General features: G+C 37.4%; 1 protein-coding gene across 1 annotated transcript in view; it reads right to left on the bottom strand.

The window, feature by feature from the left end:
- Positions 1-17,915, bottom strand: part of PRKCD (protein kinase C delta) — a 59,590-nt gene extending 41,675 nt beyond the window's left edge. The window contains exon 1 of the mRNA XM_072421083.1: positions 17,786-17,915. The gene's annotated coding sequence lies outside the window, so the exon portion shown is untranslated. The remainder of the gene's footprint in view (positions 1-17,785) is intronic.
- Positions 17,916-25,224: the final 7,309 nt, after the last annotated feature.

The raw sequence follows: 25,224 nt of genomic DNA, 5'->3' as shown, positions 1-25,224 counted from the left end.
GGCTCTGACTCTGTTTAAAAGGTTCTGCTATCTGGCTCCATTATCCCCGGGCCTTATCTCCCTTCTTTACAGACAGCTAATTGCTGTACCTTCCGCTAGATCACAGCCATATGTATGTAGATGGAAGGCGGATCTGGGTTGCAACCAACCTGAGGAGGTATGGGAAGATGTATGGAGGTCTATATCCTCCTGTTCTATTAATATGACCTCACAGGGATCTGCGTATAAGGTATTATTACGATGGTATTTGACCCCCCCAAGGTTGGTGCGCTTTGATCCTGAATCACCGGGTCGATGTTTTAGAGGCTGTGATGCCATCGGTGATATTCTTCATATTTGGTGAACGTGTCCTAAACTATCCAGTTTTTGACAATCAGTACATAACCTACTCGGTTCTTTGCTAAACGGACCCATGATCCGGGATCCATGGTGTGCTCTCTTACGCCTTCCAGATTTGGCGATCTCTCGGCCCTCTAGAAACCTGGCAATCTTTGTTTTTATGGCGGCTCAGCAAGCAATAACCAGGGCTTGGAGGACTGAGAGAGTGGCCTTCAGTGAAGTCTAGACTGGATGTATTTTAAGGTTAATGAGGACCTGACCAGCATTTTGACTGACACCAGGTCAGTCAGGTTTTGGAGGTGTGGGACCCCTGGATTGCTTACAGTCATCCTACTCTCCACAGCCCTCTAAAAGCTCGCTGGCTTTAGTATTTATTTTGTATTCTGTTTTCAGTGGTATTCTGAAGGATCTGCAGGCTTCAGGCAAAGACTTTTCCCCCTGCTCCTTTCCATTTTTCCTTATATACTTTGTATTTTATATTGTCTTGTTCTATTTTCATTTCTTGTGTCCTTTTTTGACTTTTTGGATTTGATTTTTTGCTGTTATTCCCCAATAAAAACGATTGTTAACGAAAAAGGTACCAAGACTACAATGCTGAGATTTTAAAGCTTTATTTTGGAGTAAAAATGACTGTGAGGGATTTAATGGTTGTTCCCTAACAAGTTTAAATGTCCATAGTCTGGCCAAAGTTTTATATAAAAGTTTAGGTTTAACATTTGTTATTACTGCACGTGTAAAGAACATAAGTATCTACAACTTTAAAGATATGTTTACTGTACCAACCTGATTTTTTTTTCTTGGTCAGAATGTGTATGATTAAAAAACAGAACTCAACCTAATAGAGTTGCTTATTGCACTTTCAGTGGAAGGAACAAAATTCAACCCTGCCAGATAACCTCTCTAATTGGAAAAGTGCCATCCACATAGGTTTTATATATAAAAGGGGAGGACAAAACTTTTTTTTTTTTTTTTTAAAGCTATGTAGTGAGTGTACTGGCGTGTAGGGCTAGGTCTGTCAAAACAAGGAAGGATGAAACGCCTCAACAGGAGGAAACTTTTGTAACATGTCCTACTCCACTACAAAAAAAAAAAATAATATATACACACACACACACACACACATATATACACTTATGTGGAAATGTAGATAAACAGTCCAATCCAATTTTAAACTAAATCTGGAGTGTTCCTAAAGGCTTTAAAGGAACCCTATTATTTGTACAACTCTCTTTTTGTGAGAACCCTCCGTGTAAAATGGAGAGTTCATACAATCTAACACAATCAGTTTTTAGTTTTAATTGTGCTAGGTAGGATGCGCTCTCTTCTCGTTTGCATTGTCTAAAACATTCTTTCAACACATCAGTTTATTGGAATTCATATTTAACACAATGAAATACATTTTATAAAGTATATGGAAATAAAAAAGTTTCTTGTAACTGATCACACTGCAGCTAACAAAAACAGTAAGTGTATTTCTGCCATGTTCCTCTAGCTGTAACAAGGCTACATTAATAATTTCTGAAATGAAAGTTTAGTAACATTGTATAATGAAAACTAGGCATGCATTTGTCACCACAGTCTTCTCTTTCAGAAATAGAACTTCAGAATCTAAATGGAAACTTCCAACAACAAGCTTTTTATGGTGAGAATCTAGTACACAGTAACATTGTTGTGCTACACAGCATACAGCAAAATGCAACATATATGGTTCATATTGAGGGAAAAGTATTGGCATTTTATATCCCTTTTCACAAGATTACTACACTAATAAAACAGCAGGGTCATTTAGACCTAACATATACTGCATTCTTCCCTTATCTCTTTTGGGGGTGTATGTATAAATGTTTCAACTTGGGATTCACCCAACTTTTACCCAAAATGTACCCATTTTTTACAATAGATCAATTTAGAAAATATATCAATCAATAATAAAAGTTCATTCACATATTTTCCAGCCTACTCCAATGTAAAAATGTGGGTATAAGTGGGGTGACTGTTACATTAAAATATTTATTATTAGATTAGATTAGTGTGTTAGCGCCCTGAGCAACATACATAAATATGTTCTAAATATTTTTAGGTCCACATGTTTAACTATTTTTAAAGTAACCATTAGGTTTCACAATTTACATGGGGCTAAAAAGTTTGTTTCCAATAGGAATGTGATAGTACTGGGAGCCCTAGAAACTAATTTTTCAGGACCAGCAGTGTTATATGGCAGCATAGGTCAAATGCTCACTATACCCAAAAGTATCCATGAGTATATGGATCTAAGGGGGCGATAGTAACGGCAGGCCTCTGGTTATATATATATATATATATATATATATATATATATATATATATATATATAACACACACACACACACACACACACACATTCACACACTATAAAAAAAAATGTTCAAGTTAACTAACTTAATGTTAACATAAGGTTAAGTTGAGCTTTAAGACTTTTTTCTTTGTCCTCTGTGGACAAAAATATTATTGACTTTAGGCAATAGCTTCCACTGCTGATGCAGATTTTAAACATACACATTCAGATAAGAAGTTTCTCACATTTCCACCCAGTACAACTCCCTAAAGTTAATAAGAACACTACATTACACAGTCAGAGTTTTTACTTCTATAAAAGGGATCAGTGAGTGCCATAAATCATGATGAGCCTGTGATAATGAGGTGCTCTGGAACAGCTATAGGCTTTGCTTCTGTATAGAGCGATGACAAGATGCTTTTATGGTAAACTTTGTTTTCATTGCAAGAAATACATTTACAATGGATTTTCAAATTGCCAAGTAACATACTGCTTAACAATAGTGATGCATCCGCAACAACATTGCATTATGATTCATGCAATTTTTAAGACTTTTTCAGTATTCTGCATGCTTAATGCTAAGTCTGCACTGACTTTATTTTAAGCACTTATAAATGCCTATACATCTTTTGTATGAGTGTTAAGCATTTATAAAGACATTTTAAACCAAAATATGTGACAAAGAAGAATTAGAATAAGAGAAAACTTTTCCGAATGTCCCAAAAATTGTTAAAAATACCCAGTTGTGTTAATGGGGCATTTGGAGCATTTTAGGTGTCTTTAGGGATTTTAAGGAGCTTTCTTTACAGCCCATCAAGAAAACACTCTGAAGTGAACTAAGCCATTAGAATTAATAGAAATTTCAAACATGAGCATTTAAATGCTCAGGGTAAACACTGGGGAAACAGTCCGTGTAGACTAAACCGAAAGGAGGAATATGGGGGGTTTCCCTGACAATAGATATCTAGATAGATATTATATCTTTAGCTTTATGACAATTATACATAAATCCAAATTATAATATAAAATAAAAAAGAAAACAAAGAAATAGGTTTTTATTAGGCAAAATAATATATATTTGTAATCATACATAAATATAGTAAGTGCTGGGTAAGTAACATAACAATAAAGTAGGTTCCACGAACGAAGACAATGGTGAAAGGTCTACCCCATTGAAAACCAGGGTATAATAACCAAGGTACTATACATACAATCTCCTAGCCAATCAGCATCTCAAAGAAGAGACTGAATTGTCAAATGAAGTCACTGCATTGCTATGATATCCTGAAAGAGGCGTCTCTTCACCGAACGCGTTTCACCTACCAGCTTCATCAGGGGTAATTATAGAGAGAACATTCGGCTAATACTATGAATGTAAACAAGAGGGTAGATCATTTTATTTGTAGGAAAGGGGGTTTACAGCACTGTGTACTTGGAAAAGAATGTGTAGGTGATTTACAACCTTTTAAATGTAGGATAAGGTATAGAGTGTAGTGATAGATGATACATATAACTTGATGTTAAATATGGGTAGATATAAAGGTATTCTGGGTGTATACATGAATAAACAAAGGACTTACTTGAAGGTGATGCAGTTTTAGTGTTAAGCAGATTTCTCCTCCATGTATATTATTATATATAAACCCAATAAAAATACTGTAATGTATTGGAGCTTACCAGCAGTAATATATTATGGCTGGTTTCGTTTTCTTTAGGCCAACAACATCTCTGTAAATACAGAAAATTTCCCTTTAATCTTTCCGGAACCCTTCTACCATTCTGTGCACGGTGTTATGTACAAAACACTTTGTTTATTTCATTAGATTCAAAGATTTTTGTAGTCCAAATCAAGACATATGACTAGGGTAACAAAGCTGGTCCCCCATCAGTACAGTATCAGTACAGTACAGCTAGTGATCCTTGGTGTATTATCTGTGCACGTTATTATTTCAATTCAATGATTATATATATATATATATAAAATAAAAAATAACATCTCTTCAGGGCAGTGCAAAGAACAGGTAACAACAAAAAAATTCTCCTTAGAAATTTGCTGTGTTTTTACATGTATGTACGGAAGTCCTTTAAAATATTTTATGTAAATGTTTTTTTAATGAAATGTGTTTATTTAGCGTTTTGCCATCACAAGGAAACCTACAAGCCCAAATAAAATAAACTATACCAACCTTTTCCTAGGTTTCTTTGGCCAGGTCCGATGACACCTCTTGGGTCCCAAGCATTTAATGTCATGGTCTCTGGAATTCTCATGAAAGTTTCATGGTAGGAAGTGGGCTGAATAAAGCTTAAAGGAGAATACCGAGCCAGGACCAGATCAGTGGGTCGGTAAGCGACAGTGCTAAAGATCAGGGAGTATAGCAACCTAAGCTGCATTTTTATTTTACCGGTCTGCCAGGGAATCCATTTTTTCTGTAGATGCCCAAATTGGTAAGCAAAGGAAAAGTAAATTCATCAGCTTTAGGTTTTTTAACACAGAAAAAAAAATAAAAGGTTTGGTTCTTAATTGAGAAAGTGGAAGGAGCCATGCAAATCATTTTTTGCCCCTGCTCTAAATGTACATTTGGAATCATTGCCTACAGATAAGCCTAATATTATAGAGCTTTTTATTTCAAATCCCATACAGATGTTACTGTAAAATGAGAAACATTGTGGGCCATTGTCTCAATATATCTCAACAGAATGTTCGAAAAGTTCATAACTATAAAGTGAGATATCAGGTCAGCAGGTATATACAGCATCTTAATGTTACAAAGTCCAATAATATATAACTAATTACTCTAGAACTGCACAAAAAAGATTTGCATGTAAAAAGAAAGGATGTCTGGAAAGAGTTTTAAAAGTAAAATGATATGGAATACCAAGACTTGACCAACTTTCATTAGAAATTTGAGACCAGTAAAGAAGATCTCATCCTCATGGTTAAATTCAGTACTCCGAAATACTGGCTAATGTTGCCATTTTCCCCCTCCATCTATTAGTTATTAAGGCAAGGCATGTTTCTGAAGCTGTTATTTTGACATTTACTAAAAATTCACTGCAGGTGAACAAATAACTTATATTTAAATTTACCTTCAATTTAAAACAAATGCAGCAGGCATTTACACTTTGTAATTTTAAGTTCATCAAAGTATTTACACACACTAGAGACCTTTGTGGTAATAATTCTGCCGTTATATAACCAATATTCTACCACAAAGTGTACAATAGTCAATGTTAAATTTGAAAAATGTACTATACCAATGATCATAACCATTTTTAAATCAGAATGCATACATCTTGATATGATGCCACTGTAGAAATGTGTACATCTCAAAATTCAATACTGTTTAGAGTTGAGATATCTTAAGAGATTTTTTTTCTTATCCTTAGGTCATTGATGTTAAACTGACTGGAAAGTTATCTGGCTGGTCTTCACCAAAAGATGTCATTCTAAAAGTAGCCGGCATTCTCACAGTGAAAGGTGGAACTGGAGCCATTGTTGAGTATCATGGTCCAGGAGTGGATTCTATCTCTTGTACTGGCATGGCCACCATCTGTAATATGGGAGCTGAGATTGGAGCCACAACATCTGTGTTCCCTTATAACCATCGCATGAAAAAATATTTGGAAAAAACAGGCCGTGCAGGTTTGTATATTTAACACTGTTCATATAAATCCTTAATATTTGAATAATGGTACAACCTAATACAGCACCATTAGTATTTGGTATAGCACCTGCACATTGACTTACAGTGGATGTTTACCAAGTGTAACTTTCGCTTCTTTATTATTATTATTATTATTATTAAACAGGATTTATATAGCGCCAACATATTACGCAGCGCTGTACATTAAATAGGGATTGCAAATGACAGACTAATACAGACAGTGATACAGGAGGAGAGGACCCTGCCCCGAAGATTCTTTAGAAATAATCCCCATTGGAAAGCAATTTCAGTAAGGCAAGAAGGAGAAATACCCAGATAAGAAGAGCTTCAGGGAACTGCTGTCATTACCGAAACAAGAATTAGATGAATCATCATTTTTTGCATTTGCCGAGGGAGGGTGGGGTACTCGTGTAATTTTTGTGTGAAGACCGTAAATGGACTGGCACCATGCACAGTGCATTAATTAGGTCCAAATGGAGCTGAATGCAGTTTAAGAACAGAAAATAGTATGTGAATGGAAAAATAGAACTTGTAATATTTGTAACTGTTCTGTGATAATGAAGTCACTGCATTGCTATGATATCCTGGAACGGGCAGTCAGGGTCAGGGATGGCATCATACAAGTTTTTCTCAGTACAGCTTTCCATTAAAAGGAAAACAAACAGTATAGAGCTTTTACTAAATGTTTATAGGACTGAAAACTGCAATATGTTATTTTGAGTTTCCATAAATATTTATTTTTGTTTCCATATTAAGTAACAGAATTCATTCACAATATTTTGTATGCAAAGCAGTCTGGGATTTACAAAACAAACCTACAAACTTTTTTTTTGTTCTTTTTGCAGTGGTGGTAATGTCTGATGTGCACGTTGCTTGGCAGTATTGCCAAATGCAGCAGATCAATAGGAAAAAGTAGTCTGTAATGGTAGGAAAAAGGAAAAAAAAAGGGAAAAAGCAGACTCCAGTATTTCTTCTGACCGATCTGCTAAATTCATTATATTCTCACTGGTTTATGACCCATCCAAACACCCCTCCCTCTATTCACCCAGGTGACATTTATATTATATATTTAAAAGATACTTTAACAAAGCTTTACCTGAAATCATGAAAAAACAGAGCAGGGGATGCTTACAAATATAGAATATTGCACAAATGTATGTATGCATATTTGCACTTTTATTTATAGATATTTTTTTTCTTTTGAAATTGTTCCTTATGTTAAAATGTATGCAAATACTGTATTTATCCTATGCTCCCCCCCCCTTCTATTTTAACCAAATAAATAAATACATTGAAATACAAAAAAAACTACAGTCGCTAGATCACTGGTTTAACAAACCCTGCTTACAAGGAGGGTCATTTAGGTCTGTCTTTAGCACCATAGCTACCTAAAATTTAAACCTAATCAGTGTTCTCCCCGGCCCCTTTTGGCTGGGTGCACCACCTGGCAATTATTGCTAACCACCTGCCAGTTTGAGGATGGTTGCTAATGAGCTGGGTCCCAATACAGAGGCTGCCACCCGCCTACAAATTTCCTCCCACCCAGCAAAATTTCTGGGTTCAACACTATTACAGAAGACCGACAGCTGGCTACAAGCTGTAACATTTAAATCTTCATACAATATTCAACAGTTATTTTATAAATACAAATTCAATGATTTTTTAAATTAAAAATAGTATAGATTTAATAGATTCTTCTTATATAAACACAAGGCCATTCACTTCTCTGCAGTAGTAACAGTAACTGGAAACCCTTTTTTGACACCCGACCCCATCTTCCAACTGAGGATAAGAATGGAGGTGAAACTGGTTAAACCAGACCATGGCTTGCTGCATAGCGCTCAGAAAAGGGAAGTACAGTACATCTCAAGTCTCCACATGCTTGCTGAATGTCAGCTTTACAAGAAGTGGGCAGGAAGTTTTGCACTCTCTCATTGTAAAGATTTAGAAACTGAGTTTTCTTAACACAGTGCAGCACGCGAAAAAGGTTAGAGAACGAGAAAGAAATTACATGCCACAGGTCTGCTAAAATTAAAGCCTATATAGTAATCTTGTTCAGTACTTTCCCTATACTCAAATAAAGCTATTCTACACAGCTAAAACATATATGCAAAGTTTCTAGAACAGTCTTGTGACTTCACATGTTGCTGCACGTTTGCTTCAATGGAATTTAAAAAAAAACAACTAAATATCTAAACTTCTGCATTTTACATCTTTGCAATAAAGATTGGGGGGGGGGGGCAGACAGAATTAAGTAACAATGAGCTTAGCAAAGAAAAACAAAATGAGGAAGTATTTTTGGAATGAAGCCCGAAAGGTCAGCAAGCTGGGGAATAAAGAGTTAAAAGTGAGTCACAGCTCTTATAAGGAGAGGCTTTACCTACACAAGGAAGCAAATACATTTTGTGTCACTGTGTAAACCAGTAACATGTGACAGACACACAAACAATACACCATTCACACCATGAAACTATGGCAGCACATACTTTCCACTACTAAATGAAACTGTGAAACACAAAGACATTCAGACCTTTTATTTCACAAGCAATCAGGAGGCCGGGATTAGACCTGGGCAATGACTTCTGTTATTTTCCTACTGTATGAGAACACTTATCCTGTTCCCCTAAATATTCTCCCTGCTGATAGAAGCTCTTTGATGTACAGCAGTGATGAGAAACATTACCAGACCCCTATACTGGGGCCCTTTCATCCGCAGCAATGGAAAGAATTTATTCACACACGGTTCATCCCTATCATATATACTCTCTTCCTGTCTAAATAGACAACCGAAGAGCTCGGCCAGCAAGTTGTATGTCAAGTCTTTTTACACACCACTAAGTTTGAAATGAAAGGGAAAAAAATTGTCTGCAAAAAATGTTTCTCATGCCAATCATTTTAAAATGTTTTTCTACTGTAAGCAAGCAGAGTTTGATTAATACAGAATCTTAAGAATATATATATATCTTTTAATAGAGTGCTCATTCATTTATTAAATTTGTTTATTCATAATTTTAAAGAGAGAAAGAAAGGCTAAGACAAAGAAATGTTTTTTGCAAAATAGGCAACTCGACATGTGTTAGCTTTATAATAGTAAGCATGGTTAGTGCATATAAATATAATCAATAGTTCCATAAACAAAAAAGTAGGTCCGGCCCCGATCTTAAGTTTAGACCAATAGCTATAACTTAAATTTCCTAAACATATCAGCTTTTCAGAGAAGAAACAAAATGATTCATTGGACAAAGTAAAGTTTTACATTTAGTTTCTTCTCTAAAAAGCGCTGTGGTGAATGGGAGTGCAGAGACTATCTCGGCTATCGTTTTTTTTCCCCTTCACAGCGGCTACGTCACCCAATCTTACACCTGCACACTGTGAGATCGGGTGATGTAGCAAGAAGATCAAAGAAGAAAGAAGACGCTTCCTCTGCGCCAGGACAAAAAGGAATCCCATGATGGATTACAAACTACTCTATATGTAACGCTGCAAACGTGTGACGGACATAATAGGAAATCTGGAGTGCCAACATACTTTAAAGAGGAACTAAACTAAAAACTGCATAAAACCAAAAAAATACACTTACCTTCAATCCCCCAAGGCAGTCCAATCCAACCAGAGATCTCTTCCATCAGGTCCCGTGACGTCCCGGCATCCGTTTTTGAACCGGCGCGCCAGGCGGTGCCATCTTCTCCTCTTTTCTTCTCCCTACCTCACCCAACCCAGGCGCAAGATTCAGTGATGTAGGATGGAAAAAAAACTTGCCGATCTCACTGTGCATGCACAAGATCTGCAATTTTTTTCTTTTTACACTAAAAGGCTCCATCGTAGCATGTCCAAGATGCCAAGATGCTCGGCATGCGCAGAAGGAGCACCCAAGAGCCTCCCGGGATGCGTGACGTAGATATCCCGGGAGGCTTTGCATTCCTATATATTCTATTTTTAGGGGACGCTGCTGCACTGTGTTTTTAAAAAAGGGTGTTGCACTTAAAAAAAAAACAAAAAACAAAAACAGGTTTTCTACCCTTTGTTCTGAGTTTAGGTACGCTTAAGGTAAACTTTTGAAAAGCTTATGTTTATAAGGCCGTCAATTTTTTGTATTGTTGCTTTAGGAAATTAATTTACCTGAAATTCATTTTCCTTTACTAGTACCTTTTAGGACAATGGCCACAGTGAATGCAGGGTTTCATTGAGTCAGATCTTCGATTTAATCAGTCTGAAAGCAAAACTATTATGTGGCATTATTTAGCAGGAAGCAAAGCCTATATGTGGCCTACATGAGCAAAAATGTGTTTAGAACAAAACCATATAAATACTACATATACTTGCTCCGCCTGAACTCGTAAACTGTAACACCATACCTACATTTTATTACAGTTATCAGCAGTTGAAGGTTCAGAAAGAACATATCTAATATATACTCCCATTATCCTAATTCAGCCACCTTTTTAGTTACATGTACAAGACTCACAATGGGCAAAAAACAATTAGGATCAAATTTAAAAAAAAAGCTCTCAGAAAAATACTAAATAGCAAAAACTATAAACAGTTATATATTACTTGATTAGAATCGATACTATGCTGGGGATTATATATGTGTAGTTTACCATTTACGGCTATGAAAGACTTTGTCAGTGACTTCACCCAAAGAAAAAAAATGTCAAAATGCATAAAGAAGCTCTTCACCCCTTTGGCCTGAATAGAGCAGATCTCAGAAGCCAGGAATGTAAATGAGGCATAACATTACATTCCAGGCCTAATGCTTAAATGTGCAGACTTCTTGAATTTTCTAAAACAATTTCAATTTCTACAATTTTCACAGCTTTATGTCAGACATCAGTAAGTCCCAACACTTGTTACAAGTTTAAGGAAAACCTCACCTATGGGTACATTTTCTTACTCACACGGAACAAGTATACAGATTAGAAATTATACCTACTTCCTGCATTCTTGTTCTGGGTCATTGACAAAGTATTGACGCTAGAGACAGTCCAACAACGATTTTTTTCAAAATGTAAACAGTGCTTGTACCTGGATGGATGTCAGCAAAGGAATACTTGGATTTCTTAGATGGCAGGTTAAGCTTTTAAGGGGGCAGCCCACCTAAAACTAAGGTTATCAACACGGCGTTAGTGCTCTGCTTTTGCAGCGCCAGGTTTGAATCCCGGCCAAAACACTATCTGCATGGAGTTTGCAGGTTCTCCCTGTGTTTGTGTGGGTTTCCTCCGGGTACTCCGGTTTCCTTCCACATTCCAAAAACATGCAGTTAGGTTAAATGGCTTCCCCCCAAAATTGACCGTAGACTGTATTAAAGACACATGACTGAGGTAGGGACATTCGATTGTGAGGGACAGCTGACTATGGACTTTGTACAGTTCTGTGTAATATGATGGCGCTATAAAAATACTTTATAATAATAATAACAACAAAGGTTTCTTATACGTCTTACGGACTATGATAGAAAGATCTCTGATCTTAAAGCGGGCATAATGGGATTGCAGAGCCTCCCGGGACACCTACGTCATACATTCCGGGAGGCTCAGGCTGCCCATTCTGCGCATGTCCTGATCCTGGGCATGAGCAGAAGGGGCATTTTTCCAAAAAGGGGAACAGATATGCCAATCTTGCGCATGCGCAGCGAGATAAGGTCTCTTTTTTTTCCAGCTACGTCACCCGATCGAACATCTGCGCAGTGCGAGATTGGGTGACATAAGAAGAAGACAAAAGGGAAGAGAGAAGATGGCGGCGCCGATAAAGAGGAATTGCAGGACGACACAGGACCTGATTGTGGGAAGGACCAGCGTCATCAAGGGATCTACAGGATTAAATGTAAGTCTAATTCTTTTATTCTTAGGTAAATTCTGCTTTAAGTTCCTCAATTCCTGTGGCTGTTGAAAGGATCTTCAAGCCTTACTATTTAATTTATTTAAAAATAAGTAAAAAGCGCAACACATAGCATAAGAACACCATGAATTGAAAAACAAAATGGCAGAGCCAAGAATTAAAAAGGTAGATCTCAATAACGGAGAATTGCTCAGCAGTTTTGAATTGATTAACTAGATGAGTCTCTGAATAAATTTGTAAATTTTAGGTTTTTAAGGATTTTATTTGCATAATTGGCCTATTTAACTTACAGTTCATAATGAGCTGGCATAGCCCTCAGCAATAACATAAATCATGCACAAAAACTACAGAAAGCTTACTGCAGCTTTCTTTATTTCTCTGATAACTTAAGAAGCTATAATGAAAAGTTTATTGACAAAAAATATATATATGGAAAAGTGTAAAAATACATAAAAGCATTCTTTTAAAGGACTTGAAAAGTCTGCAAGATCAATTAAAAAATATAAAATCACAACAAATCACACAGTAATAACCCTTGCGCTGTTACAGTCTCACACTCCAAGCGCTAAAGAAGTAAAACCTAATCAAAAGTTCTGACAACCCCACTAAACAGTCCCATAAAGATCACTTATTTGGTCAAATGTCCATAGCCAGATCTGAATGATAAAAGATATCGCTAGCTACACTACCTAGTCAAAAAAAAAAAAGTTTGTGGAAACCTAACGATCACAACTATACAGGATATTCTATTTTAGAAACATGTGCTCCCTGCGGGACACTCAAGTACAGTCATGCTGCAAGAAGAAAAAACTCGGGCCTTCCCTGTCACCACCAGGGTAGAAGAAAACAAATGCCTTCAATCTCTTTGCAGTGTCATTGGCAGAACTGGAAATACTTGAACCTAATAAAGAAAGGTGTTTACATACATATAGACATATAGTGGATCAAAGCACAGAAATATAAGAGCAGCCGCGGCCTGGACCGCGTATAGGGATTGATTGACTGAACCGACCACATCTATAACTGAAAGATTTCATGTCACATCACGGAAGGGGACGTCACATATATTCTACAATATATGTTACTACAGAATATGTTTCCATGTATTAAAATGTTTATAGTAATAAAGTAACTCTTGTAAAATTATATATGAATCTGTTTTGTAAATACATTACTCATAATAACATCACAACTGAATTGTTCAATTTGCATTTAGTTAACTGGGAGTATGACAGCTATAGCTATGAAGAAGCAAACACTTCTCTCAACAATTAAAAAGTTCCTTTGGACCATATGGGGTGAATAGACATGGAAACCAAAAATGAAACTCCTATTGTGTGTTGCTGACACAAAAGGAATGGAATTTCTGAGGGCATTCTGTATATCAGTGAAGTTCAGACTGCAGCACTGAACCATCAGACAGTCCAGTGTCCCCCCCGGTTTCAGTAACCACCCGGGTGTATTTGGGTGCTTACTGCAGAGTTGGGTCACAATACCAGGCCTGCCGCCCGCCTACAATTCCTTCCCACCCGGCTTAAAGAAATTTCTGTGTGCACACTGCAGTTTCATAAAAATGTAGGTGTCTACAGATTGCAGCAAATAAATATTTTTAATGACATTAAAAATAAAATCTGAGCTAAAAATAATGTATAAATACCAAAACCATGTACATGCCTACTGATATTTTGGCATTATTTGTGTATTGTTTCCAGGTCTATAGAAAGATTCCTACATTAATATTATAATGGTATTATACAATTTCATTGGTTTCTAGGAGTAAACACTGGTCACTGCTGCGCTCCCATCCATTTGCAAGAAGCTTCCCCTTCCCAACACCTACTCACATTTGCAGCACGGTGTCATTGCTACTTTTAATTTGCATCACAATGTAATACCTGGGTTTGCAAAGGTGTGGCTACATAAAGATCTTTGTGAATTAGCCTTAATAGCTTCTTTAATAATTATATGTGTATTTCTTTTACATTTTGTGTTACACTTTAAAACTGTTATTATCATTATGTATTTATACAGTGAAAATACATTATTAAACAGGATGTATATAGCGCCAACATATTATGCAGCGCTGTACAATAAATAGAGGTTACAAATGACAGACAGATACAGACAGTGACACAGGGGGAGGAGAGGACCCTGACCCAAAGAGCTTACAATCTAAGGTGGCGGAAGTATCACAGCACTTACAGTTCATATGCATGTCACTAACATAATGAATATAATTAATGATCAGCAGACATTTTTGATGATAGTGACTTTTAAATCCTATAATTTTTTTTTCTTTAACTCATCATAAGCAACCAGGTAGCTAGTGTTTTCAGAAGGTCAGCAAAGGAAGCCTCAGTTTATGTTTCACCAGAATAAATTTAACTGATCTGTTTATACACAAAACTATTTTATTCTATTCATTTTTACACCTGGAAATATTTGGCACTAGCTGTACACACATTCCAAAAATGTTACTTTGGATTAAACAGCTGCCACACAAATCCCTAAGGGTGGATATTCTAGTGCAGAGTAGCTTCCTCTTTACTAGCACACAGCTGTTGTGATCATGAAATTAAAATGTTACACTTTTATATTCGGAAATAATGGCTACAAGTGTACAAAACAACAGAAACCAAGTTTCTGCCAATACCAGCAATGCTTTCCACTAAATACTGTAAATAGGAGAAGAGCAAACTAAGGTTTTAAAGACCATACAGGACTGGATAATTGCAATAATACACATTGGTGTGCTGCAATATTATGTGAATGGCACCCCAATGCATCCAGACACCCAAGAAGACACTATAAATAAATGTGGTGTGCAGTGAATTGAAAAAAAAGTGCATGTTGTCATTTTTGCATGCATGCATTAAGACCCGATTCATATGAATTGGCTGTCTTAACACAGGGCAACACATGCACTACAACGTCCACAGAGATGAAAACCTTTCCTTTGGAACCTGGCAAGTCGGCCACAATGGGCAAGGAACAAGCAACTTGCACATCCATGGGGACCCGAAATACTATTATACTGTACACATAATCCTTTTTTCAGTAACCTAAAGTTCCCCTTTCCAGTAGAAGACTGAGATTTCTGGGAGTGTGGATGTCCTCTGTCCATGCAGCTCTTTACACTTTCCTCCTGATAACTTTCATGTCATTGCCGCACACAATTATCACACTGAGGTTTGAAAAAAGCAAACATTGAGAATTTTGGGGAAGAGAGGAGACTGACTCTTTTGGGGCCATCATTCTCCCGACCATTTCTCTGGATCTCAGCAGCATAGCCAGCTATAACTTTTATGCCATATCCTCTGTCTTTTTCTTGAAAAACATGGCATACTGATAGGAGCGCTTTAAAAACTTCACAAGTTACATTCAGTCTTAGTTTAATTTTGTCAATAGGACATCACCTATAAATGTCATCATCATATAATGTTGAGAGATAAAGATCATTTTTAGTAAAAGATTTTTTTGTAGTATAAACTACCAAAGGGGCTGCAAAGCTCTAATAACCAACGTTTGGAACACACGCTTCTAATATTACAGTAGGACAAAAAAATGCGGGATGACCAGTAAAAAAAACAACAGTTACTTTAGCTTAAAAAAAACTTCCCTCTATATAAGAGAGATGTGGAAATGATAAAGTATATATAGTCCAAATAATAAGAACAGTGAGCAAGTGTTCCTATTCTTATCAATGTCCTAGATAGGCAAGATTGGTTTCATGCTTTACTGGTGTCTTCCATAATTTGGGCAGTTTATATAGAAAACCTCCAGAGATCAATCTTGTCATTTCATATTACTAGCAATTTATTTGTATGCCCTGATGAGGGACATTCTGCAGAAACAAATGAGCTATAGTTTAATTCTCTTATCAAATGGTTTGGCACTGCTCTCCACTAGGGATGAGTGTGGATGACTCCGGCATTCTCGCGAAAATTTCCTTGAAGTTCCGATGGGTCTGCAAAATTTTGGCCGAAATTTTGCGAAACCATTGGAAATCCAAGAAATCACTATAGGAGGATTATCACGGCTGCATTCTTTAATACAGCCGTAGGAATCCCCCTATCAGTGAGCAATCCCGGGCACTACAGGTCAGAGTGAGGGCAAGCCTGGGGATCTCTCACTGAGAGGACTAACAGCTCCATTCATAAATGCAGCCGCGATACTCCTCCTCCGAGAGTAAGTCATGCGGCTTGCGTTTATGAATGAATGCAGCCGTGGGAAAAAACAAAGGATTTTTCCCACGCTGCATTCATTCGTGAGCGGCCTGCCATGGGACTCACACTGTGTTCCTGGATAGAGAAACTCACAGGAACTCACAGTACAGGACTGCAACAGCAATCAGAGAAGCGGACCTGAAGGTCCCAAAAATTCAGTCTCCCAGGCCGGATTTACAAAGGCCGTTTTTTACCTACATGTTTGTAAAGCGAGAACGGCCCAATTCGCTGGGAGACCGAATTTAATGAATTCGCTCACTCATCCCTACTCCCCACATTCTTTCATCTCGAAATATGGCAAGACCACCAGGTGAAAAGAAAGGGAAAAATCCTGAAAAAAGAAAAATAAAGCAGCAGACATATTATGACTAAAACTGCCATGTAATTTTTTTAATTTGAGATACAGACACATTGTATGACACAAGTACTCTCTGAACATGAAGTCAAAACAATGCAATCTTCATACAATTTTGTGAAACACTTGCAGTAAGGTGCAATTCATATGAAGAAATCTCCAGAAGCCTTATGTACACATAAATTGCTAAAGTAAAATATACCAAAAGCAGTAAGATGCTTGCTTCAATTTTCTAACCTACGCCAAAAAAAAAAAAAAAAAAAAAAAAAGAATATGACTGGTTGCTACAGGCTGCTTCTCTACTTTCACAGGTTACAGCATATTTAAAATATGAACAATAAAGCCTGCCAGCAAAAAGTTTGCAGGAGAAGCAATTTTACATTTTGCTGACTCCACATAAAATACATTATTGTCCTCTAGTACATCCTGTGCATAGATATTGCCATTGATTATAAAGATTTTATTGATTACCATTTTGTCCTATATTAACGAAGATACAGGTAATCATAATTTTACACCACCATGCTGTTTTCTGCTAGGCTCTGGGCCGGGATCACATTATGGGAAGGGAAGACACCGTCATCAACCAAACCAGAAGATTTCATACCTTTACCTATACAGCTTTTGTTTTTTGCTAATCTGTTGTTGAGATCTGCCACTGCTTCCAAGTGTCTGTGATACTCAGATGTGAAAAGAAACCTCTGCAATCTCCTCTCTACACACATCCGATAATTATCACTCAAGGCAAACACTTGTGACATGTGTACAGCGGTTGTAATATATAGTTTATGGATCCACTAGGACGGATCAGGAACGATCACCAAACAGGTCAAGGGAGGAGAGCACAGCGGTCCACCCATCCCGCTCTCTATGGAACAGAATGGGTGCTATGTGTACAACGCATGTTTTTCATCTGTCCCCGGAAACAATCATTAGGATAGCTTCCTGCAACAAAAATTTGCCATGTTCTACTTTAAAAAATCTGAGATCAGGCAGGGCTTTGTTGCAATAAAGAACAGGTGATGTCCCTTCTGCAAAGCACTCTTACCTTTCAGGTTGCCGTCTCCTTTGTCAAATTTCGTTGAGGTACGTTTATGCACTTCAGCATTGGTTGTGGGGATACCCGGCACGACCCAGATTCCCCTGTGACTGCCAGGACTTAATGGACTCCCCTAACAAAAAAAGGGCAGGTGAGTACACAAAGGGCTTATGTCTACCTTAAAGCAAGGGTTCATATCTGTATATTTGCAGTGCCCCTAACAGCAGATATGGTGTAAGATTTGGTAACATGACTATTCAGCTGATACTGGTCTTCTGCAGACTCCGTGCAAAACAAATCACAGTATGGAAATAACAGAGAAAAGATCAGCAGCATTTTGGGCATATCCTTCATGGTTTGATTCCTCTTTACTATTTTTGCATTTTCCCTGACTTTATTTTTGTAGTGTAAATTGCAGGGACTGGAACTGCTTTTTTGTACATTGTTACATAGTTACATAAAAGGTCAGGTTGAAAAAAAAGACATAAATCCATCAAGTTCAACCACCCAGATATAAAACCCTATGGACATAGTTGATCTAAAGGAAGGCAAAAAAAAACCCTGGTACCATTTGCTTCAACAGGGGAAAAAAAAATCCTTTCTGATTCCATGAGGCAATCGGATGTTCCCTGGATCAGCAGTCTCTGTTATTTTTAAATTATTATTAAATCCTTAATCCCCAGTTATATTCTGTGCTTCTAGAAATAATCCAGCTTTTTCTTAAAGCAATCTATAGTAGTTGCTGAAACTACTTCCTGAGGGAGCCGATTCCACATTTTCACAGACCTTACAGTGAAGAATCCCTTCCTTATCCGGAGCTTAAACTTCTTTTCCTCCAGACGCAAAGAGCGCCCTCTTGTTCTTTGTAATGATCTCAAAGTGAATAATGGGAAGAGAGTTCTCTATACGGACCATTTATATATTTATACAGGGTGATCATATCCCCCATTATACTTGTACTTCCAGATGTGGTCTGACCAATGCTTTGTACAGGGGCAGGATTATGTCTCCATCTCTGCAGTCTATTCCTCTTTTAATAAGAAAGTACTTTACTAGCTTTAAATATTACAGCTTGGCATTGCATGCTGTTATTAAGTCTATGATCTACCTTTTAATGTGGTTTATTCACCTAAGGACCATTCATATGGTATAAAGCCTAACAGCTTCTGATTTTAACCTTTAGGAAAGATACAGTGGAGAGTCAAGTAATATGTCTGAGTCTCTCACTAGCCGTCCCTTAAAAACACATTCTCCCCTTTCCCCTATTATCACAGGTACCTCTGGGTATAGGAGAATAGGTGACTTCCCGGCCCAACCACAATGACCTGAGAATGACCATGCCATTAACCCTTACAGAGCCAGAAAAAGATACTTTAGAGTCAAAGGTGAAAAGGCCAAAAGGCCCCATGGCATGAACTACTTGAGCAGAATAGATTGCATGCAGCCCTGTGTAATATGTTGGCGCAAGATAAATCCGGTTTATTAATAATAATGTCCTGCTCTTTTTTGCACCAAATGTTTAGGAACCCAATATACTTGTCCATTCTGCCTAAACCTTAGCCCTGCCCTAACCCCACTTAAAGTGCAACACTAAACTTACACAAGTTCCGACTCTTGGAGTATATTTGATCAGGGCATGGGTTAATAAAATGAAAAGTCTTCACCAAAAGGTTTGAAATCACAAAATCTTTTTTAAAGTTTAATAGCCATGTTAGCTCAGAAAAGGAACAACATTCCATTCCTGAAACTTTTAGGTGGTAATGTGACTTCCTAGGAGTGTCACACTCCTGACTATGCATTCTATGATTTCCAATCACTAAGTGACTCAATGTGACCAAACAAAGCAAACTTATCAGTAAAAGGGCAATTTATGGTGATGTGTAAAAATATAAATGTGGTGGATTGAGTGTAGAAGAATCAATAACTTTCTGGTCAGTGCTTTAATGTTATATTGGCATTGGATGAGATCAACAACATTCCAAAATCATGTTTCAGGTTTTGTTAGGTAATAAAAATAAACCCTCAGCTCAATTTCACAAACATTTAGAAGTTTCATTCCGTATGTTAGGAATCTCAAGGCCAAGAACTCCTAAGTGTCATGAAACCAGAACAGATATATATTATTTCCAAGCAATATTTACAAGTAACAAATCTTCAGACTTCAATTCCATCAGATCACTAAACATTGCTAACCCCGACTTCAAATCATGTCTGTTCACCTGCAGCGATTTCAGCTTGGCTTCCATATTAAATATTTCATATACTTACATTTGTTTACATTTATTTGTTACATGTCCACATGTTACAATAGTTTATTAAGGCCTGACCCCTGGGGAAACCTGCAAACTACACCCGGCTTTTACCAGCAGTCTACACTACATGGTGTAACAAAATATATGCAAATAATTTAGACAGATTCCAGAGCCAGGAAGGAACTTTTCTTAGATTTACTGTGCACACTACAAAACTGTCACATTCTTTTTCATACATCTAAATCTTGCAGCACATGACATTTTAGCAGTAATTTCACATGTCACCAAACTCCTCCATCACTGACCACCATTGTGAGATTCCACCTCACATCCCTCCTGGGGTATCACCTCCCGAAAACTGATCAAACCACTGGACTCTATATTTTATTCTTTACATCCAACAATCCGCATTCTTACTCCTCTATTCAGTTACTTTTACCTCGCTCCCCATCACCCCACCAGTTTCAGCGCCTTTGCTTTACTCTCAGCACTTAGCTACCACCCAGCACCCATGTCCCATATAAACCTTATCCCGACTTCCACCCTGGTAATCAGGAGGGGTACAAGGGGACCGGGCCATGATCAAAGAGCTTGACTATAGCAATGCCAGAACTTGGACATGAAGGAGGCACCGGAGGCTTCCCTAGTATGGGGCCCATATATTGCTGATGGCAGCTCTGCTGGTAATGACTTGCCCCCTCTCCTCCCCTTATCCTGACCCACCTTGCCCCCTCTCCTCCCCTTATCCTGACCCACCTTGCCCCCTCTCCTCCCCTTATCCTGACCCACCTTGCCCCCTCTCCTCCACCGATCCTGACCCACCTTGCCCCCTCTCCTCCACCGATCCGGACCCACCTTGCCCCCTCTCCTCCACCGATCCGGGACCAAAAAAGTTGGTGACTTCTGTTCTAATAAATTCTTATATTCTAAATGGCAAGTTTCGCCTTTATATTGCACTAAACTCACAAACTGTACTAGTGACGGAAAAACAAGGGAGGCGCAGTGTGACGTCAGTGTAGTCTTAGGCTACATACACACATCCAATGCTTCTTGTCTAATAATCGGCTCAGGGCCGATATCGGACAATATTCTTATATGTGTACAGCACCCGCCGTCCAAACGACCGTCCTGGCGGATCCACAGATGATAATCGAGGAACGATCGTAATGCAAGGGAAGGTGAGAGAGCGCGGTGGGGTGCTGCTCCGTCATTCTCCCCCTCTCCATAGAGCTGTATGTGCAGAGCTCGTTCATGCATCGTGCAGTTCTTAGTGGCTGGAAAGGATCGTGAAAGATCCTTTCCAACGACAATAATTGCACGTATGTATGTAGCTTTAAGTTGTACGAGGCATCCGTTACCGAGCCGTACGCTTCAGTATTGTTTCCACCATTACAACAGTCACCCCGCTCCACCAATACTGATTCTCATCCCATTGTTTTATTTTATTTGTTTATTTCTCAGATGATCTATTAGGTAAGTATGACCTTACCTGTGTATTTTTATTACCTGTTATATTTAATGGCATCAAATAGTTTGACTTTGATAATTATCATTTCTTGTTTGGTCTTAGAATGAAATAAACCCATAATGAGAGAGAAAAAGCAAACAAATATTTTGCATTTCTTTAGTAATACCAAAGATAATGCAACTAATGATAATAGTAACAATAGTAATACTTCACTTAACCGGGAGCTGATCAATGAATAGGCCAACCTTAAAATGTATTGAAAACATTGAGGAATTGTTTCCTTGTCATTAGATATAAAACCTTTTCATATGGAAACAAAGAGGTTTTGCTTCACATTCAGTCTGGAAGTAGCTTATAATAGAGAAAGAGGCATTAACATTTTTTTTAAATTTTATTTATATATATTTATTAATATATACTTATTTCTCTTTCTCTATTTGTAGCATTCTGAGCTAAATTGCAATGGTAACCTTTTTGCACAGGCTAACAATAATAATAACAATATTCTATGAAAATCCATCCATTCCAGTCCATGCCTTGGAGTAGCAAGGAAAAGCTGAGGGGGAGTGCTGGAAATGCCAGACTTATAACAAGTTAGTGTAAAAAGCAATATTATGCTGTGTCTCAATAACTCAGATCTATTAGTTGGTGTACCACTTCAATTCCAGAGCAATTTTTTAATGTTTATTAACTGGATCTTTAACTTTAGCTGAACTGCTTAATCTGAATTCAATCTTGATGTCACTGAATCTACAATCAGGTATGTAATGCAAACAGAAAGGTTTCCATTTAATAATTTCATTAGCATTGTGATGAGGGAGGAATCAGGGAATACAGAATATTATAGCAGCGATCAAGAAAGGGGAGGGGCTTTACTTTTGGAAACTTTTTTATCTTATATAAATAGGTTGTCTACCCTTTTAAGTAAGGTAAAAGTTTTAGGTTAGGTACACACGTGGAATAATTATCGCTTGAAACGACCGATTAACAACCAATTGTCCAATAATCGTTAACAAAAAAAGTGCTCAACGACTGGCCAATGATGCCCATGAACAAGGAATGTCGGATCTGATTGGGCGACGATTGTTTGCTATCTCTTGTATGTACAGTCGTTTAGTGATAGCGGATTGTTCTGTCATAGGCCCTGATTTATTAGAGTTCTCCAAGGCTGGGGAGAATACGCTTTTATCATTGAAGCTGGGTGATACAGCAAACCTGGAATGAATCTGGACCAGGATTCAAAACATTTGCTAACAAAAAGCTTGATTTTAGCTAATCCATTCCAGGTTTGCTCAATTACTCAGCTTCACAGATAAAAGTGTATTCTCTCCAGCCGTGGAGAACTTTAATAAATCAGGGCCCATTGTCTTTTTCCTGTATACATCACTTCCTGCATCGTTCAAACGATCGTATCTAGTGTGTGTACATTTTTGGTGGATTATATTTGAACGATCGTATCGTATGTACAGAATTGTGCACAATACCGTCATTGAAAATATTTCTGCATAAACGTTGATCGGTTGTTCGTTAATTATTGCACGTGTGTTCAAAGCCTTAAGCTAAGTACACACTTGGAATAATTATCGTTAGAAAACGAACAACTAACGACTATGCACAAATATTTTGATTGATCCTATTGTGCACAATTCTGTACATGTTGTAACAATACGATCATTCAAATATAATCCACCAATAGTGTACACACACTAGATACGATCGTTTGAACGATGCAGGAAGTGACATGTAAAGGAGAAAGTGTATTGCAAAAACATGCATGATCACTGAACGACCGTACACACAATAGATATTGATATCGTCGCTCAATCAAATCTTCCGGGATGGTCGTTCATTTCCAGCAACAATCCTCATTGGTCTGCGTTGTTGTGCACTTTTTTTGATAACGATTATTGGGCGATGGGTCATTAGTCGTTCGTTTCCAACAATAATTATTGCAAGAGTGTACGCTTATTAACTATTAGTTTCGGTCTGCCTTAACAAATTAAACTTCAGCATTATTGTGTAAGTACTGTGAAAATGAAATATGTGATCATGTACTATAGAATTTTAGATTATACAGTGCCTGACACTGTCAATTACTGTAGATACAGCAAAATACTGTACATATTAAGGGTAATATCAGAAATTCCTCATATTTTGCTCCCCAGCTTTTCCTGGCTCGAAGTGTTTTGTGATGTTAGTAAACTTTTTTTTTTATTACAAAAATTTTTTAGTGTTCAAGGCAAAACATGAAGTCATTGGTATTTTTGTGGCACATCCAGAGGCAAAGTCATATATTGTATATATTGTATATGTATATATTGTGTTGGAACTCTGATAACGCATTATAAAGAATTATGTTATGAATAAGATTTGTATCTGTTTATATATTTTCTATTTATTAAGTACAGAGACACCATCTTGTCTCCACAAACAACGTCCGTTTGTCCGAAAATACTTCCCATTATTCACCTTCATATGACCTGTAGTAATGCCATTCACATTGCCTGAGGAATCTTGGTGTCTGTTCTTCTACTTCCTTTGTTTTATGTAAACCATATAACTTACTAAGAAGGAACCACACATATATTGGAAACAAAACACTCTTAGCCATTATTCCTTGAATCCCAAACAAAACAGCATTTCACTGCACAAAGCCAGGTTATAACCCTTGCTGTCCTGCTGGAACCACAATTAAAACAGTTAAACTGTTGTTTTCAAAAGGTCCATTGTTTTATATACAGTATTCCTTTCACTGAAAATAAAATATTCATTATCCTACTTGTGCTCTGATACTTGAGATGTTTCTTTCTACTATCTTTGTTTAGACTCCTTTAAAGAAATACTCATAATAATTCCTATACTAAATCCACCCTTTCCTCCATTCTATTTTGCTTCATCAAATGCACATGTGATAAAAGAGGTACCAATACCTTTCCTCAAAAATTCACACATGGGTTCTATTCAACGCCTTCATCTGGGGCTTTGGGCTTGTCATGTCCTTTGAAGGAAATGGTCATAGTTCATGTAGGGCTGCTAGCTAATTTTTTGCTTGAAAATGACTACCCTTTACTCAGGAATAACAGGTTCACATCTGCTCTTGCATCTAATTACATGACTATCAACAGAAGTGAGCTGGAGCAAGTTTTGTGTTCAGAAGATTAGGTAAATCAGACCCTCTCTTAACTTTCATGAAACAAATAGAGCAGGATAGCCAGAAGCAGAAATGGTGATTATCCTAATGATTAACTATTACCAAACTGGTTTAAACATCCTAAAAATCATTCAACTTTAAATCAATCAAAAGTACACATTCTACTTTTTAGGTTCTACTAGGAGATGGTTTGGGGGTCTGCTGAATGTTTGTACTCTCTAGGTACATTATAAATTCTAACTTCTCCTGCTCCTCACATCACCAAACAATGCTTTAATTATTATCAATCACCAACTAAAGACTCTACAAACAATGATGTCTACATGGATTGTTTCACAACCACCTACCCTAGCTGCGTTAACTAGCTCTAATTTAGGGATTTGTTAGAAGCACGAAACACTGATGATAAGTAGGGATGAGCGAGTTTTTAAAACTCGATCCCGCTGTGAATTTGGCCGTTCTCGCTTACCGAAATTGTAAGCTGGAATTTAAAAAAAAAAAGATTGCGTCGGCTGCATTCATTGATCAGCTCAGTGTGCAATCCCCACACTAGAGGTTAAAGAAAGCTTTCCTCAGC

Source organism: Pyxicephalus adspersus, chromosome 8 (assembly GCF_032062135.1).
Source record: "Pyxicephalus adspersus chromosome 8, UCB_Pads_2.0, whole genome shotgun sequence".
In the NCBI taxonomy this organism is placed as follows: domain Eukaryota; kingdom Metazoa; phylum Chordata; class Amphibia; order Anura; family Pyxicephalidae; genus Pyxicephalus; species Pyxicephalus adspersus.
This window is presented reverse-complemented; position numbering and strand designations above follow the sequence as displayed.